Here is a 17430-nt window from a genome sequence, read left to right on the forward strand (position 1 = left end):
TGGAGGTATAAATGGGGAGCCATAGAGTTGGTATTGAAAGCCACAGAACTGCTTAAACACCAAGGGAGGAAGTATAAAGGAAAGGAAAGGAAAGAGAAGAGGGGGAAGAATTGCCTGAGTGGTGAACTTGAGTAGGAGAAGGGAGACGTGTGTATGTGAAGGGACTGGCCCATCTTCAAACGGTTCCATAAACAACAGCTCTCATCTAGTCAGATGGACCCGCAGGGAGGCCTTCTGATCTTGACATTGCCACATTTTGCTGTTAGCAGGGGTGCAAATCACACGGTAGCAACTCCCTGGCTGCTTCAGCCAGGGCAAACCAAATATAGCTCTGGGCTGATTAAAAGGCTCAACTGACAAAAACTGTAATTAAGTGGATTCTGATTGCTGCTAATTCGAACACTACCAGATTAATTGATTTAAAATCCTGTTCTGTATATCCTTGGTTAATAATTTACCACTGGGGGAAAAAATTAGAAATTTATTTTCAATATATTTTATCAACATTGGAGGGGAGTAGGAGAGTCAGGCTTCTTGAACTTGACATTGAGACACGAAAAAATATGCAATTTTACTTCAGAACTTTTTTAAAAGTCAATTTTTGTAAGCAGGGCTGCAGCCCTTCAGAGCTTGGCTTTAATCTTAGCTAGGAAGATTCCATACATGAGGGCCTCTTCGGTTTTTGCCCTGAAGGGAATGCTGACAATCTATAATTGTGTTTTTCTATCCTCAACCTATCCCTAAAGAACTGCTATCCCTTGTGCCTGTGCAGGCAAAGGTCTTACCTTCCTGCTGCCAATTCTCTTTAGTATTTCATTTCAAAGCAAGAAACAGAAGCAACATGACATCAGCCAGCGTGGGCACACAGGACAACGAAGAAGCACATAATTATGCCTCTCTCCCCTTTTAGGGAGTCTTGATCAGGTTCTCCCCTTCCCGTCCATCAGTCCCCTCCCTTCAGGTTTCTTTAAACCCAAGCTTCCAGGCAAAGATGTTGGCTGTTATTACTTGTTTAAGCCTTAAGCTCGTATTCTTTATGAGGATGCTAGCATTGTCACACAGAGATTCCTGATGACCAAAGGCTATTTTAGGTACTTTTGACAGATGGCAGTATAGGAGATATTTTGGGGTAGGTGCTTGTCTTATGGTTCTCTAATCATAGCTACTTAACACACCTACTTTATCCTCAAAGCTTGAGACAAGCAGGATGCTATAGTAATAGATCAAGTCCCTAGGTGTTCCTTAAAAAGGGATGGTTCCACTCTTGCTGTTCGAAGTGGTTGAGTTCTCTGAACAGGCAGATCCTGGAGACAAGGGTCACCATTATTCCAAGGACTGTCCAGAGACCCAGCCTGCACAGCAAATATATTCACATTAATCTTCCTGGGGGGAAATGAGCTTCATTAATAGGACTTTGGCAAGCTGAGAATAAAAAGAAAACTTTCTAGTTCAAGACGGCAGACTGGACATATCCATACATCTATTTCCCCTCTTTCCTATGTTCCCACTGAAAAATAAAAAATAAAAATAAAGGGGAGGGACTTCCCTGGTGGTGCAGTGGATAAGACTCCATGCTCCCAATTCAGGGGGCCCAGGTTCGATCCCTGGTCAGGGAACTAGATCCCACATGCATGCCGCAACTAAGAGTTTGCATGCCACAACTAAGGAGGCTGTGTGCCTCAACTAAGACCTGGTGCAACCGAATAAATAAATAAATAAATATTAAAAATAAATAAATAAAATAAATAAATAAAGGAGAAAGGTAGGCAGGACATATGAACAGATGGAAGAAAATACAACACAATGGCAGAAAAATAAGAATGAGAACTACTGATAGACCAGAAATTCCAAAAATCTCCCTGGAAGATAGAAAACAGAGGGCATGGAACTGATGGAGAGAGAGGAAACCCACTCCCTAGAAACTGAGAAAGCACAGGACCTTCAGGGGACACTGGAGAAGCTCTAAGCCCTCAGCCCAGGAATGTAGAAACAAGAGGGGCCAACGTACAGCACTTTGGGTGATGCACTAAAAGACAGATCTCAAGCTTATGCCGGAAAACTTCTCTCTCAAGAGATAGAGATTTGTCCTCATGGGGCTTCAGTGGCAGCAGCGGGCCTCTGAAAAAAAGGAGAGCCAAGAGAATCTGAAGACTGTCCTGGAAGGAAACATACTGCATTCCAAAGCACTGCACCTCTAGAGCAGAGCTCTCCTCCCTGTGGCCACCTGGGGCGTCCCTACCCACCCACACCAGAGGGAAACCTGCCCGGACCCTGCCTACACACAGACTCGGACACCATAGTTAACCCCCCACTCAGGCGGTGAATGGACAGCTGCGGAGGAAAGCAGCCACGCCCTCCCCAGTAGAGTCTTCAGAAATCAACAAGACCAGGCAATCAAACAATGCCCTACATTTGCGAAGCAGAAGAACAATGCATTGAAGAGAAGGACTATGATAAACAAACACGAGGTCAGTGAAATGGACAACGAAAAACTTTAAACATGGTAAGTAATATCCTCAGAAAGACTTGAGAGGGTACATCCTCCATAAAATAAAAATAGTTGCTACAAAAGAGGAGAAAAAAAATCAGAGAAGAAGAAAAAGTTCTTGGAAGTTCAGATAGGATTGCTAAAATAAAAACTGAATGAACAGGTGAAATAACAGCTGATGATACTAGCAGGTAATATATATTGAGTGCTTCCTATGTGCCAGGCCCAGGTTGTTCTCAGCACCTAAAATGTACAGAGCTTCCCTGGTGGCGCAGTGGTTGAGAATCTGCCTGCCAATGCAGGGGACACGGGTTCGAGCCCTGGTCTGGGAAGATCCCAGATCCCACGTGCCGCGGAGCAGCTGGGCCCGTGAGCCACAATTACTGAGCCTGCGCGTCTGGAGCCTGTGCTCCGCAACAAGAGAGGCCGCGATACTGAGAGGCCCGCGCACCGTGATGAAGAGTGGCCCCCGCTTGCCTCAACTAGAGAAAGCCCTCGCACAGAAACGAAGACCCAACACAGCCATAAATAAATAAATAAACAAATACTTAAAAAAAAAAAAGTACAAACATACTTAATCATCAAATCTTTTCTGAATTTTCCCACTTTTAAATTCTTTTGCTTTCAATGCAAAAAGTTTTCTAAGTAACCTTATGTGTTCCTATTTTCTAGCCTGTAAGTTCTCTTCTTTAAATTGTTTTAATTTTAATATGTTGTGTTTGACTCATACAAAAGCTCTGAAATATCACTGTCCTCTAGGGTCTTAAAAGCCTGAACAGGTCCACGATGCCTTATCCATTTCTATGCTCCCTCGGGTGCTCATCAAAGTGCTTTCCTATTGAATATAATCCTGGGACTTCCCTGGTGGTCCAGGGGTGAAGAATCCGCCTTCCAATGCAGAGGACGTGGGTTTGATCCCTGGTCGGGGAACTAAGATCCCACATGCCGCTGGGCAACTAAGCCCGCACGCCACAACTACTGTGCCTGTGTGCTGCAAACTAAAGAGCCCACGCGTTCTGGAGCCTGAGCCGCATGACGAGAGAGAAGCCTGTGCACCACAACGAAGAGCCTGCATGCTGCAACTAAGACCCGATGCAGCCAAATAAATAAATAGAAATAGCTTAAAAAATAAAAATAAATTTAAAAAAATATGGAATATAATCCTTGCTTTTACCATCTGTGTTAGTTTCCTAGGGCTGCTATAACAAAGCACAACAAACTGGGTGGCTTAAAACATTAGAAATATATTCTCTCCCAGTTCTAGAGGATAGATGTCTGAAGTCAAGGTGTCAGCAGGGCTAGGTTCCCCCTGAAACTCCGGGTAGAATCCTTCTTTGCCTCGGTCATTGGCATTCCTTGGCTTGCAGCTGCATCACTCCAACCTCTGCCTCTGTTGTCACATGACATTCTCCCTGGCTGCCTCTGTGTCCAAATTTCCCTCTTCTTAGGAGGACACTGGTCATATTGGATTAAAGGCCTCAGCTTAACTCAATTACACCTGCAAAGACCCTATTTCCAAATAATGTCCCATTCAGTGGTACCAGGAGCTAGGACTTCACCATATCTTTTGGGGAGGACACATGCAACCCATAACACCATCCTTTATATTTTTCAACAGAAGGGCTTTCTGAAATTTTCCCGCCTTGTCCCATTATTGACTCCGTGGAGTACCTAAAACAGAGAGCATTCTTAAAGTTTAAGGATGAAAAAAAAAAAAAAAAAAGCCAACCATTTTACAGTGAGAAGAAAGAATAACTCAGGTCTTCAGACACTGGGGATTTTCTTTCATCTCTGTCCAAAGGAAACCAGCCAAGCCAGAACCAAGGTAGAATTAGTGACAAAGGACTTCAGAATATTTGAAACCTCCAATCCAGAACAAGGTACGTCGTAGCCAGAAGTTATAGACGTTGAATGGTGGTGGTTTATTGTGGCTGCTGCTAGTTTTTGAAATGAAAAGCCAGAATGAGCTATGAAAGATGAACTTCGTGGTGAAACTCTGCTGTTCCTCAGGTGCTGCATTATTTCTGTGATAACATTTCTGATCAAGGGGAAAAGTATGATTTTTAAAATGATATAGTGCAAAACCCCAGAAGAACTGCCTTTTATTGGCTGTTGTCTGTGCCCCAAGCTCTGGCACACTGGCCGGATGGAGGTTGAGTGAATGAAATAACTTTTTCTTTAACTAGAATGACAAAAATGTACACTAAAAACATTATGATCAAATCATACTAGATAGCTAGTGGGAACATGCTATAAAGCATGTTCACTGGCTCTGAAAAGCAGGAGTTCACCAACCAAGTTTTGTTAGCCAGTAAACCAGCCAGTATACTTCAGCAAAGCTACACTCTTAGAGAAACACGGTCTCATTTTCATTTAACATTCTATCACAAAAGTATCCTTCATTGCTATTGATACTTTCTTCTTCATTATTCTTTCTTGTTATTTTGCAACATCCCATTGAGGTGATTATTATAACTGACTTCACCATTTCCTGATTGCTAGGCCATTAGGTTGTTTCTGATATTTGGCTTTTATCAATAATGCTGCAGTGAAATGCTTCTACAGGCTCAGGAAAAAAAGCAAGTTGCAGCTTGCCTGTCTGAGGTAAATGAAACCAGCTCAAAGGGGCCCTAATTTCAAAGATCCCAATGGATCTTCTGGACAGCATTTTTCTGCAGGCTACTCAGAACAGACTGTGTTTATAATTTGTCCTGTTTGTGGTTTACTGGCTAAAAAAAATTGGTTGGTAAACTCCTGCTTTTCAGAGCCAGTGAACTCAAACAAGGTGAGCTGTATCGTGCTATTTCAGCTTAGCCCCTAGGGGCTGCCGGAGATGTTCTCTTGTCTTTTATTATTCTTCATTCCTTGCTTTATCAGCCACTACTGTGACAAAAACTGTCTTTGCCAAAGGCAGCCTTTAACCGCAGGGGTGACGGCAGGCCATGGGTTACCATCTGAGCATCCTGCACTCAACGAGAGTCAAAGCAATGTTAGAAAGGAAGTGGTGATTTCCTGGAAGTAACCGGATGAAACAGGTAAGAGAACAACTCACAGGGTGGATAGCATTCAGTGAAAGGTCATATGTGAGGAGGAAGGAAAGGTAAGAGACATTTATATTTATTTTCTTTATGTACTGATTCCTAGGGTATACATTTTACCATATTTTCTAAACTGCTGCAAATGAACACACTGTCTCACGGTCCTTGTATTATAAATAACACCAGAGTTTTATATTCCTGGAGATACTGTTCCTAAACTAAGAGGAAAAAATTCAGAAGGTGAAACCTTAAGTGTACATCATGGGGTTTTAAACAGTCTCCCTAATTATGGGAATAGCTTAGCTTTCAATTGGCTCAGCACTTTTCCTTTTCCTTAAATTTAATTCTTACTAATGGGGTCAACACTGCTACCTAAATAAATGCTTTGTCCTGTGCTCTAATAACTAAATCATCACCTTTAGAAAACATGCACAGGGAAAGGCCAGAGAGAGTGCAGACACCGTCTGCCAGAGACTTTGGTGGAAAACCCAGTTTGTGCTCTGTGATGTCCAAGTTCAGATGCCAGACGTCCTGTGTGTTAATGACAGTGAATCTGCTTTGCATCAAATTCTGAAGACAGCTGGTGATTACCAAACTTCTGAATCAGGCAAACTGTTCATCAATTCTGAGACTGTTCAGTCTTTCAATTCCATTTATCAGCAGGCCTATGATTAGCTGGTCAAAGAGTTCTCCTTTAAACAACAAAGATTTACTGTATAGCACAGAGAACTATATTCAATATCTTGTATTAAACTATAATGGAAAAGAACTGAAAAAAAAAAAGATCTGAACCACTTTGCTGTACACCTTAAACCAACACAATATTGTAAATCAACTATACTTCAATTAAAAAAAAAAAGAGTTCGCCTTTAGAATTTAACTTTCTGGCATTAAGGAAATAATTATTCACTTATTCCCTATGAAAGAAAAGGGACAAAATGAAAGAAGGTAGAATATTGTCAGTTAATAATCTATCCTATTAGTAACAAGAACATTTTAAAAATGGTTTGTAATAATCATCATCACCATCATCAACATAATAGACATTTATAATAGTCCTTTTATTCACAAGGCAATTTTACATACTTCATATTATCTGAAGCTCCCATTAAGAATCTGAGAGAGGGCTTCCCTGGTGGTGCAGTGGTTGAGAATCTGCCTGCCAATGCAGGGGACACGGGTTCGCGCCCTGGCCTGGGAAGATCCCACATGCCACGGAGCAACTAGGCCCGTGAGCCACAACTACTGAGCCTGCATGCCTGGAGCTTGTGCTCCGCAACAAGAGAGGCCGCGACAGTGAGAGGCCCGCGCACCGCGATGAAGAGCGGCCCTCGCTCGCCGCAGCTAGAGAAAGCCCTCGCACAGAAACGAAGACCCACACAGCCAAAAATAAATAAATAAATAAATAAATAAATAAATAAATAAGCTTTCATTTCAAAAAAACAAAAAAACAAAAAAACAAAAAAAACAAGCTAATTGAATCCATTATATGAAAAAAAAAAAAAAAAAAGAATCTGAGAGAGGTAAGATAGATGTGTGTCATCCCCAACGGGTACATAGAATATTCTGGTTGAATCAGTTGAAATTCTGCGGCTCACTAATCAGAAGTTAGTTTCCGGTTTCTCCAAAACAAACCTCTAAGTTTCAGTGGGTAAGGAATATAAAGGATGAAACTGAGTCAGGATTGCTTCCTCCTGATCTTTCTCACTTTCAGCACTTTCCCTTGCCAAGGCAATTGATAAACTCTTCATGAGTCACACTCCTTCACCCCTGACCTGCCTGAGCCTGGAGAGTAGTCTTAAAAAGAAAGCAGCTCAGAAAGTACCTGTAGAAGAGGTGTAGACCCACTGCTCCTGCATCTACAAGGGGCTCTCAAGCCCCCAAATCCTCACCAACAAAACAAGGAGGTAAGGCAGAGGGAACTCAGACAATACATGTAGTTAGGTGCCTCGCCAAGAAGGTAAAAACTTGGCAATTTTTCAGTAGTGAAATCTGTGCTCTGAATTTCTCCACTGAAAGCTGATAAAGTAAAATAAGTTCTAGAAAACCTGTGCTAATCAACACAGAGGATTACCCAGGAATTTACTGGCAATAGAGATAATGCTTTACAGTTACGGTATAAGATGACTTCCTATTAGGAGATCAAGCAGAATTAAGGGAAACATGATCCAGCATTGGTTTTTAAACACAGGAAGGGCATTCATGTGGAATGGGGAGTGAACAGATTCTGTGAAGCTCCAAAGGGCGGACCAGGGAACAAATAGGAGAAAATACAAGCCAAAAAAAAAAAGAAAAAAAAAAGTGTCAAATCCCTCCTTTAATAATGTTCTAAGAATCAGATTATATCGGACTTCCCTTGCGGTCCAGTGGTTAAGACTCCGCGCTTCCAATGCAGAGGGCATGGGTTCGATCCCTGGTCAGGGAACTAAGATCCCACATGCTGTGTGGCGCAGCCAAAAAATAAATAAAATAAAATAATCAGATTATTAAGGAGATGGTGGAAAGAGTAACACAAGATGTTTCCTTATCATTAAACTCATCACATTAATGAAAGAAACATCAGCACTAGGATTAATACAAGCAGGCTGGTGAAGATCAGCAAAGTTCTTTGAAGCAACAACATCTCTGTATAAAACAGACAAATATACAGATAGAAAGAGCACTAACGAGAGAGATCCCATTCCTAGGCATGGCCAGAAGCATTACAAAAATGCAAAAAGACTTACAGTGTGACAGAGAATATCTTTAAATACAATAATAAAACTGTACTGGGAGAGATAATGGGAGATATCAATAATTGGGGAGGGAAACCTTGTAAAACCTGGAAAGACAATAGGTATTAAAGATCACACTACATTAGGTTAACAAAGAAACAAAATGAATTAAAACTCAACAGAATGCTTTAAAGTACTTAACAAAATCCATTTGCAAAAAATAAACAGGCAAAAATATGCAAGGATATTTGGGGAATGAGAAGAAAAGACAATGGTAGATTCTCATACTCATTATAAAGCAAAAATCATCTAAAATATGTAAACTAAAATTGTAACAGGGAAGAAACAAATCTGACTACATACATGTTGGATCTGTTTCTTTTACTTTAACTTGCTTTCCGCTGCTTTTGTTCACTGAAAGGATACTGTCTGTACATAATGGCCTGCCTCGGGGAACCCCGCCCCTCTGCCTGAAGGTTAAACCAAAGTGCCTTTGTTCAGGGAAATATCCGGACCCTGTCCACCTGTGGATGGCTACAAGAAAGAAGAAATTAACACATCCCCTCCAGGAGCCTGGCCATTCCAGGAGATATCTGCAAAACTTATGGCCTTTTTACTTTACTTCCTCACCTCCTCCCCATCTCTGTGCTATAAAAGTAACTGGCATCCAAACCCCGATAAGATGGCTATTTTGAGACTTTAGTCGGCCATTTCTGGGTCTGCCCACTTTCCAAATAAAGTCATATTCCTTGCTTCAGCACCTTGTCTCCGATTTATTGGCCTGTCTTGCCACGAACGAGCAGAGTGAGCTTGGACTCGGTAACAAATTGACTTTCTATTAGGACTTACTCTGTAACAAACTAGGAGTAACAAAACAAAGGGATGGGAATTACTTTTTAAGAAATGCCATTATGATAACTATATATTCCTAACTAGAAGGAAAATCTACTTGAATGTTCAAAAGACAAGCAAAAACCAAATGGGAACAGTCATAAAAAAGAAAGAGAAGGAGGGAAAATACAATATTAGTTTCAAACGCAGGGACAAAAATAATTTGGGTCAATTAAGGAATTAGATATTATCAAAGACTAATGCAGCAGGAAAGTAGCTGAACATCTATTGACATTATAAAATATTATGAGGAGCCTCACAAAGACCACTGCAGCCTAGGAGGACTAATGCATCCTAGATAGGGGCTAGAAGAAACCAGAGGCATGTCATGATGAGACTGAAAGCAAAAAGAGGAAGGACTGCCAAGATGTGCCTCTTTACGGGGACTTTCTTTTAACAACCCTTATAGAACCAATTTATAACTTCCATTTCCAGGCTAAATGGAGCATATGTATATATAACAACAACAACAAAACTTTTTTTTATTAACACATAGCTAAGCTCCTATGCAGAAGCAATGCAAAATCTGTCTAGAACAGTCCTCAACACAGAGCACATAGAACTCCACAAGAAAAACAATCCCCACTGAAGATGAACCAACCTAAGAACAAAAGTAATACAAGCTAGGGAGCAAACCAGTACAAAGGAGAGGTGGCAGACGTAACAAATTGGAGCAAGAAAAAGAAGTAAAAGTACACCTAAGAGACACTACAAAATAAGTATGTTTGAAGTGGTGAAACACATTAAGGTGAAGAGAGGAGACAAAAATCATAATAAAGTAACAGTACAGTAAGCTATTTGTTTGTTTGTTTATTTATTTATGGCTGTGTTGGGTCTTCGTTGCTGCATGCGGGCTTTCTCTAGTTGCGGTGAGCAGGGGCTACTCTTTGTTGCAGTGCGTGGGCTTCTCATTGCGGTGGCTGCTCTTGTTGCGGAGCACGGGCTCTAGGTGCGTGGGCTTCAGTAGTTGTGGCGCGTGGGCTCAGTAGTTGTGGCTCGCAAGCTCTAGAGCGCAGGCTCAGCAGTTGTGGCTCATGGGCTTAGTTGCTCTGCGGCACGTGAGATCTTCCCGGACCAGGGCTCGAACCCGTGTCCCCTGCATTGGCAGGTGGATCCTTAACCACTGAGCCACCAGGGAAGCCCTAGTAAGATGTTTTTTAAGGGCATAGTTTAAAAGATCCAAATCAGAAGTTGTGTTGTTAGAAATAAAGCCACTGGATTTTAAAATTCAATGAACTTGAAAAAAAAAATTCAGTGAACTGAAATGAAAGCTATATTGTATGAGGAAGTAACCCAAAATGCAATTCAAAGAAATAAAAAATTGAAAATACAAAGGCAAGAATAAGAGTCCTGAAGTAAAAACTGGTCCAATATACATCTTCTGATGACTCCAAAAGGAAAGAATAAAAAGAACTGGGAAGAGACAAAATGTAAAGAGATAATGGCCAAGAAGTTTCCAGAACCAATGAAAGACAAAAATCTTCATATCCAGGAAGTACAAGAAGTACTGAGGTTAAAATAATTCTATTCCTATTCTCACTGAAATGAAACTGCAGAATTCCAAAGACAAAGATTACATTTTATAAAGAACCAGAGACAAGAGACAGATTATCTTAACAGGGGCAAGAATTAGACTGACGACATGACTTATCAGCAAAAAGTAGATGCCAGAAGATAATAGAAATAGCATCTTCAAAAGTCCTGAAGGATAAAAACTGCCAACCTGGAACTTTATACTCACTAAACTGTCATTCAAGAGTAACAATAAAATAAGGGGTTTTTTTTGTTTGTTTGTTTGTTTTTACATAAACACAGAGTATACCTACCTATAGATCCTCACTAAAAGAGCTATGAAGGGAAAACTGCACAGATGGACAGAAGAAGCATCAGTAAGGTAGAAATTGACTAACAGCGTTGGAAATAATAATAAAAATGTTATCCAAAAAAAAAAATGCTAAACAATAGTGAAGTGAAAGATGAGGGGCAGATTAAAGTATACTAAGGTCTTATGTAGTTCTGGAGAAGAATGGAAACATTAACTTCAGTTTTTTTTTTTTTGAAAGAAAATACGCATTTTTAAAATAAAACGTCCCTGCTCTATAGAAGCTCATAGGATACAGTAATGGGATAAGGGACATTGTGGAGGCACAGCCACGAGCTAGACTACCATCAAAGCAAGAGGAACTGAGGACTCGAGGGAAGACTTCAGAAATGTTACATGTAAGCTCTATCCTGAGGGATGAGTGGTTGCTTCTCGAAGAAAGAAAGGCATTCTAGGCTGTAGGGACTGACTACACAGAGAAAGCGTGGGATCCTGCAAGGGATGGCATATTTTGAGTGGCTCCATATGGTTGGAATGTAGACTATGTGCAGGAAATGATGTGATAAGAGGATGAAAACGTAAACCAAGAAGAAAAAGTAAATACTGTCCAGGTCACACTAAGAGGTTGGCACTTCATTTAGTAGGCAGTGTGGAGACATTGAAGATTAAAAAAATTTTTTTTGTTATTGTGATAAAATATATATAACATAAAATCTGCCACTTTAACCATGTTTAAGTGTATAATTCAGTGGCATTTAGTACATTCATTCTTGCGCAACCATCACCACCACTGTTTATCTCCAGAACTTTTCATCATTCCAAACTGAAACTCTGTACCCATTGAACCATAACATTACCTGCTCTGGCAGTTCCTGGTAATCACTATTCTACTTTCTATCTTTATGAATTTGACTATTATAGATGCTTCATATAAGTGGAGTCATACAATACTGTCCTTTTGTATTTGGCTTATGTCACTTAGCATAACATCTTCAAGATTCATTCATGTTGTAGCATGTGTTACAATGTCCTTCCTTTTCCAGACTGAATAATATTCCATTGCATGTAAGGACCACATTTTGTTTATCCATTCATCCACTGATGGACATGACATTGAAGATTTTGAAGCAGAGGTGTGACATGTTCATATATCTGCTTTAGAGAGTAACCCTAGGAGGGGACTGAGGGATGGAATTTGTGAACCAAGAGAGGTTCTTGTTTCAAGAAAGTGAGAATGGTCAACTGGGTGGAAGAGGTCTAGTACAATGAGGTCAGAAAAAGTTTCTCCTGATTTGGGGAGGAGCAGTTGCGGCATAGGAGTAGTTAGGAAAGCCTGATATAAACGAGTGAAGACTAGTTAGCTGCTAGTAGCATACTCCTAAACACATATGTGTCTGCAAAGAAGCTTTTCCCACGCAACAATAAAGTGTTGAGCATTTGGCACCTAGAATTTGAATGTCTTGAAGCTTTAAGACAAGGAGGCTGAAGATACTAAATTAATAAAATATTTCAACCTCCTGATAAGTACAAATATACCGAGAGAGATGGTAAAGCCAATAATTTTATTGAAGATAAGTCATCTTAAGAGATTGTTTTGAAAAAATTTTGAAGACAGGCAACTATGTTATATTGACCAGAAGACATTCTACACTTCATTTTAATGAGGATAGAAAAAAAAAATGGTAAGATATGCTGATAATCACAATGTTAGAATAACAGGATTGTTATCCTAGAGAGGAGCAAGCCCTACTTCCCTACTACCACATGAAAAAACATTCTACACACTGTAACATTTAAAATTTGTATGTGGCGGGACTTCCCTGGTGGCGCAGTGGTTGAGAATCTGCCTGCCAATGCAGGGGACACAGGCTCGAGCCCTGGTCCGGGAAGATCCCACATGCCGCGGAGCAACTAAGCCCGAGCGCCACAACTACTGAAGCCCGTGTGCCACAACTACTGAAGCCCGTGTGCCTAGAGCCCGTGCTCCGCAACAAGAGAAGCCACCGCAATGAGAAGCCCATGCACCACAACAAAGAGTAGCCCCCGCTCGCCGCAACTAGAGAAAGCCCGCACACAGCAATGAAGACCCAACACAGCCAAAAATAAATAAATAAATTTATATTTTAAAAAAAAGTGGTAAAATTTGTAGGTGGCAACACTGGAGTGAATTTGCCCTCGATACTTAATAATTCTGGTGCTTTACATTATAGCATGCAATAAAACCAACTTTGAAAATTCACTTTGAGGTTGGAGTTATCCTGTTACTCTAGCTACATTGCTTAAACAGATGTTTACTAGAATCCCTTGCTTATTTGAACTTAAGGAAAAGAATGCACAGCAGGTTGGACATAGTAACACTTTCCAACAGGTAACATATTCTTCCAAGGTTATTTGGAAGGGATTAGAGTTAAAACTCCAATACCATATCTTTATCTACCTGTGCGTCATTTAAGAAGACTTACTTTGGGGCTTCCCTGGTGGCGCAGTGGTTGAGAGTCCGCCTGCCGATGCAGGGCACACGGGTTCGAGCCCTGGTCTGGGAGGATCCCACATGCCGCGGAGCGGCTGGGCCCGTGAGCCACAATTACTGAGCCTGCGCGTCTGGAGCTCGTGCTCCTCAACGAGAGAGGCCGCGATGGTGAGAGGCCCGCGCACCGCGATGAGGAGTGGCCCCCGCTTGCCACAACTAGAGAAAAGCCCTTGCGCAGAAACGAAGACCCAACGCGGCCAAAAATAAAAATAAATAAATAAATAATTAAAAAATAAAGGAATTCCTTTAAAAAAAAAAAAGACTTACTTTGAAATTCAAACACCTCTGGTTAAAAGACTCTGTCAAATGATGCAAAAATAGATGTTATTTGGGTCCAACCATATTTACCGCTTAATAAATAAGAAAGTTTCTCACTATGGAATTCACATAAATAGTATCTAAAAATACAGATTTTAAAAAACAAATGAAACAATATAACCCAGCAATTATTCCAGGCCTACTAAAGCAAAGCTCCTTCCTTAGGGTATCAAATATAATTACCTGGAATTGACGTGCCTCTAAGATTGTAATTATTATATTTATTATTGTTGTTGCAAAGGTGCTGCAAGGAAAAATTTATGCATTTTATGATGATTTGACATTATAAACCAGAACAAGTTATGGTCACATCAAAATAATTGTATTTTTAGTGAGAAATTATTTTGAAGACATAGAAAATATTTCCTGAAAAGAAAACTTATGTCAAGAATAACAATAATGGGACTTCTCTGGTGGCGCAGTGGTTAAGAATCCGCCTGCCAATTCAGAGGACACGGGTTCCATCCCTGGTCAAGGAAGATCCCACATGCTGTGGAGCAACTAAGCCCGTGCACCACAACTACCGAGCCTGTGCTCTAGAGCCCACGAGACACAACTACTGAGCTCGTGTGCCACAACTACTGAAGTGCACGCGCCTAGAGCCCGTGCTCCTCAATAAGAGAAGCCACTGCAATGAGAAGCCTGCCCACGGGAATGAAGAGTAGCCCCTGCAGCAATGAAGACCAAATGCAGCCAATAAATAAATAAATTTATAAAAAAAAGAGTAACAATAACAACTAACTTTTATTGAAGTTAGTTGCATACCAGGCAATGAGTAAAGAGCTCTTATACATATTATTTTATTCAGTTCTTATAGGAATTTCATTAAGTTGGTCCTATTATTATCCCTATTTTACAGATGAAAAAACTGAGGCTAAGAGGAATTAAGGAATTTGCCAAATGTGACACAGCCACTAAGTGGCAGAGCCATGACCAAACCCAGGCCATCTGACCTGGCAATCTATTAATACATCACGGCCCCAGAAACAGTCATGCCTGGTCCTACAGATTTATTTAAAGAGAATGCTGCTTATCTGTTTGGCTAGAAAAAAAATTAAGTCAAGAAAATTTAACAGCAAATCCATTCTTGTACATTGATAAATTACTGAAGCTCTCTTTTGAATATTTTTAATACATAAAGAGTTTGGCTGAATTATTTTTGTTATTCTGAAAGGAAATTAATTCCCTGACTTGGCATTTTATATGGCAAAGGTGTGATGAACCTTTCTATCACCTGTGGTTCTAAAAAGTCTTGATATATAATTATATTTTTCTTTTTCAAATTACAGAGGAATTCAGCTTTCTGTATGACGCCTAAGTCTATAGCTGAACTGATATTTCCAGATTTCCTCATCTGTACGAAAAGTTATGTAAAATGATAAGCACAAAATAAAATTTTACATTTGGCATAATCTCGGGAGTCTCAATGATTGTGGTCTTCTTATAATAAACAATTTGAAACATATGGACATTGAACATGCATTTCAGGAATAAAGAAATAAACACTAACAAAAATTCTTGTTCTTTTTGGGGGGGGGTTGTCTAAAATTTACTTTTTCTATTATTATCATCAAAAATATCATTCAATTTTTCTATTTAAGCACTGGAAAAACCACTAACATTTAACCCATAAACAAAAAATGTTTAGATGAGAAATCTAACAATAAAAATGGATATGAGTGGGTATATCATATTCTTTTTTCTCTCCATATACTTAAGAGAATGAATGATCGAAAGAATGATGACTTTCATAATCTTAGGTTTATGCTCCTGATTAATAATATCGTGATTCATATCCATTCTGTGGAGGAAGTTCAAAGGGAAAGAGAAAAAAAGCCATTCAAAGGTTTCAAGCTTCAGATTATGGTAAGATACAGAGACAAAATGAATTTAGCAAATAATAGCAAAGATCACATATCTATTACCAAACGAAGTTTAAAGAAAACCGATTCTACAGGTCTAAGAAATGCAATTCATGAGATTGGGAAAAGATGCAAATTTCCTCGACTCCACCCTACTAAGAAACAATCAATCGGTGCAGCAATCAAGAAAAGCCCTTTCCTAGATGTTCAGAAGAACCTTAAGAAACTCACCTCCTAACTCAGGGCCTCTTGATTTTATTTTTCTTTGGCATAACCTGCCTACTTGCTGCCCTCCCTTCCCATCAATCGCCAGACGGGTTGGGAAGTGGGATACTGCATCGAGGCGCTGCTGGCCGCACTAAAGCTAGCCCTATTCGGTGCAGCTGGCTAAGAGCATCACCTGCCGTCCCACCTGCTCCTCTTCTTCTTCGTCTCCCGGCCCTACACACACACACACACACACTTTTACACACTGGCACGCGCATCTGTTGTCAGGGAGGAGGTACCGCCCCATCCAAGCCAAACCCTCGCTTTCTCTTCCCCAGGATATAGCCCCCGAGGAGAGACTCTTGCCCAAACCGGAGACAGGATGAGGCAGGCTACTGCTGCGCTCTTACCTCCAATAGTGACAGAGATCCTGGCCACCGCTCCTCTGCGCCAGGCCAGCCAGGCCCGCCGGGGTCAGCCCCGGTCTAGTCAGGATGCAACCAGGAGGGCACCCCAGCCCGCCCCCCGCATCAGCTTCTGCTAGAACTGGGAAAGCGCGCGCCCGTGATTCAGCGCCTTTCCGCTGCGCCGTTACCACGGCGACGCGCGCGCACGCGCACACGTGCCCCCAGGGATGGGCGGGCAGCAGTCCTTGTCTAGTTCCCGACTCCCAGCTCGGGCTCTAAAGATGGGTACCCAGGCGATGGACTCCCACCCCGCAGGCGACCAAGCAGAAGGCTTTCGGGCAGCGGGGCGGCCTGCATACCCCACCTCCTTTCCTTCACCAACACTTTGACGGACACCGTGGTCCTAAACGGCCTGGGGGATGAGTGCCTTTTCCAAATGCCGCGGGCCAGGGTGGCTCTAGGGAGGCGCGAGCACATTACTTGGGTCAAAAACCCTTTGCAAATGTCTCCCCCGAAGCAAAGTCACCCCACACGCACAAGTCCCACTCCTCTAGCGGGAGCCTCTTTAGGCCCTACTATGTTTTCAGCACGTGTTGCTTTCTGAATGAGGATGAAAACAGGTGTTAGGAGGGCCCAGATCAACCCCACGCTTTATAGGTTAACCAGGTGCCCAAAGTATTTAGATTACATTAGCATCTATGGGAAGGTGATCATCTGAACAATATAAAACTCCTGTGGAAGACTCTTCCTTGTATTTATACTGTTTTCTTGTAAGAAAGATTCATGCATCTAGGTATGGTAACATAGGGCACAAAAGGAAGCCAGGGCATTCCTGAAGCATTCCTTGCACATCCCCATGACTACAGTACGGTGCTTAGACCTGATGAACAAGCCCCTACTAGGCTACTCCCTGGCTATGGCTGGGCCTTGGATGAGTTACTTGCTAAACCTGTTTTGTCAGTTATAAAATAGAGATGGTAATAGCATTCCTTTAGGATGATTGTGGGGATTAAAAGAAAATGCACGTTTAAAGAATAAAAACTGCTTGGGACTGAAAGAGTCAAAATCAGTTTGGACTAAAAAGAAAAAGGCAACCCTGCCAATTATCGGGCAGGGAGGACAGGCACAGATGAAGCCAGAAGCAAAATTAACA

The 17430-nt window shown here is 41.3% G+C and overlaps 1 protein-coding gene across 1 annotated transcript in view; it reads right to left on the reverse strand.

Moving 5' to 3' along the window:
- Positions 1-16352, reverse strand: part of KIAA0319 (KIAA0319 ortholog) — a 72253-nt gene extending 55901 nt beyond the window's left edge. The window contains exon 1 of the mRNA XM_059940699.1: positions 16281-16352. The gene's annotated coding sequence lies outside the window, so the exon portion shown is untranslated. The remainder of the gene's footprint in view (positions 1-16280) is intronic.
- Positions 16353-17430: the final 1078 nt, after the last annotated feature.

The sequence above is a fragment of the Balaenoptera ricei genome, chromosome 11 (assembly GCF_028023285.1).
Source record: "Balaenoptera ricei isolate mBalRic1 chromosome 11, mBalRic1.hap2, whole genome shotgun sequence".
NCBI classification, from domain to species: Eukaryota; Metazoa; Chordata; class Mammalia; order Artiodactyla; family Balaenopteridae; genus Balaenoptera; species Balaenoptera ricei.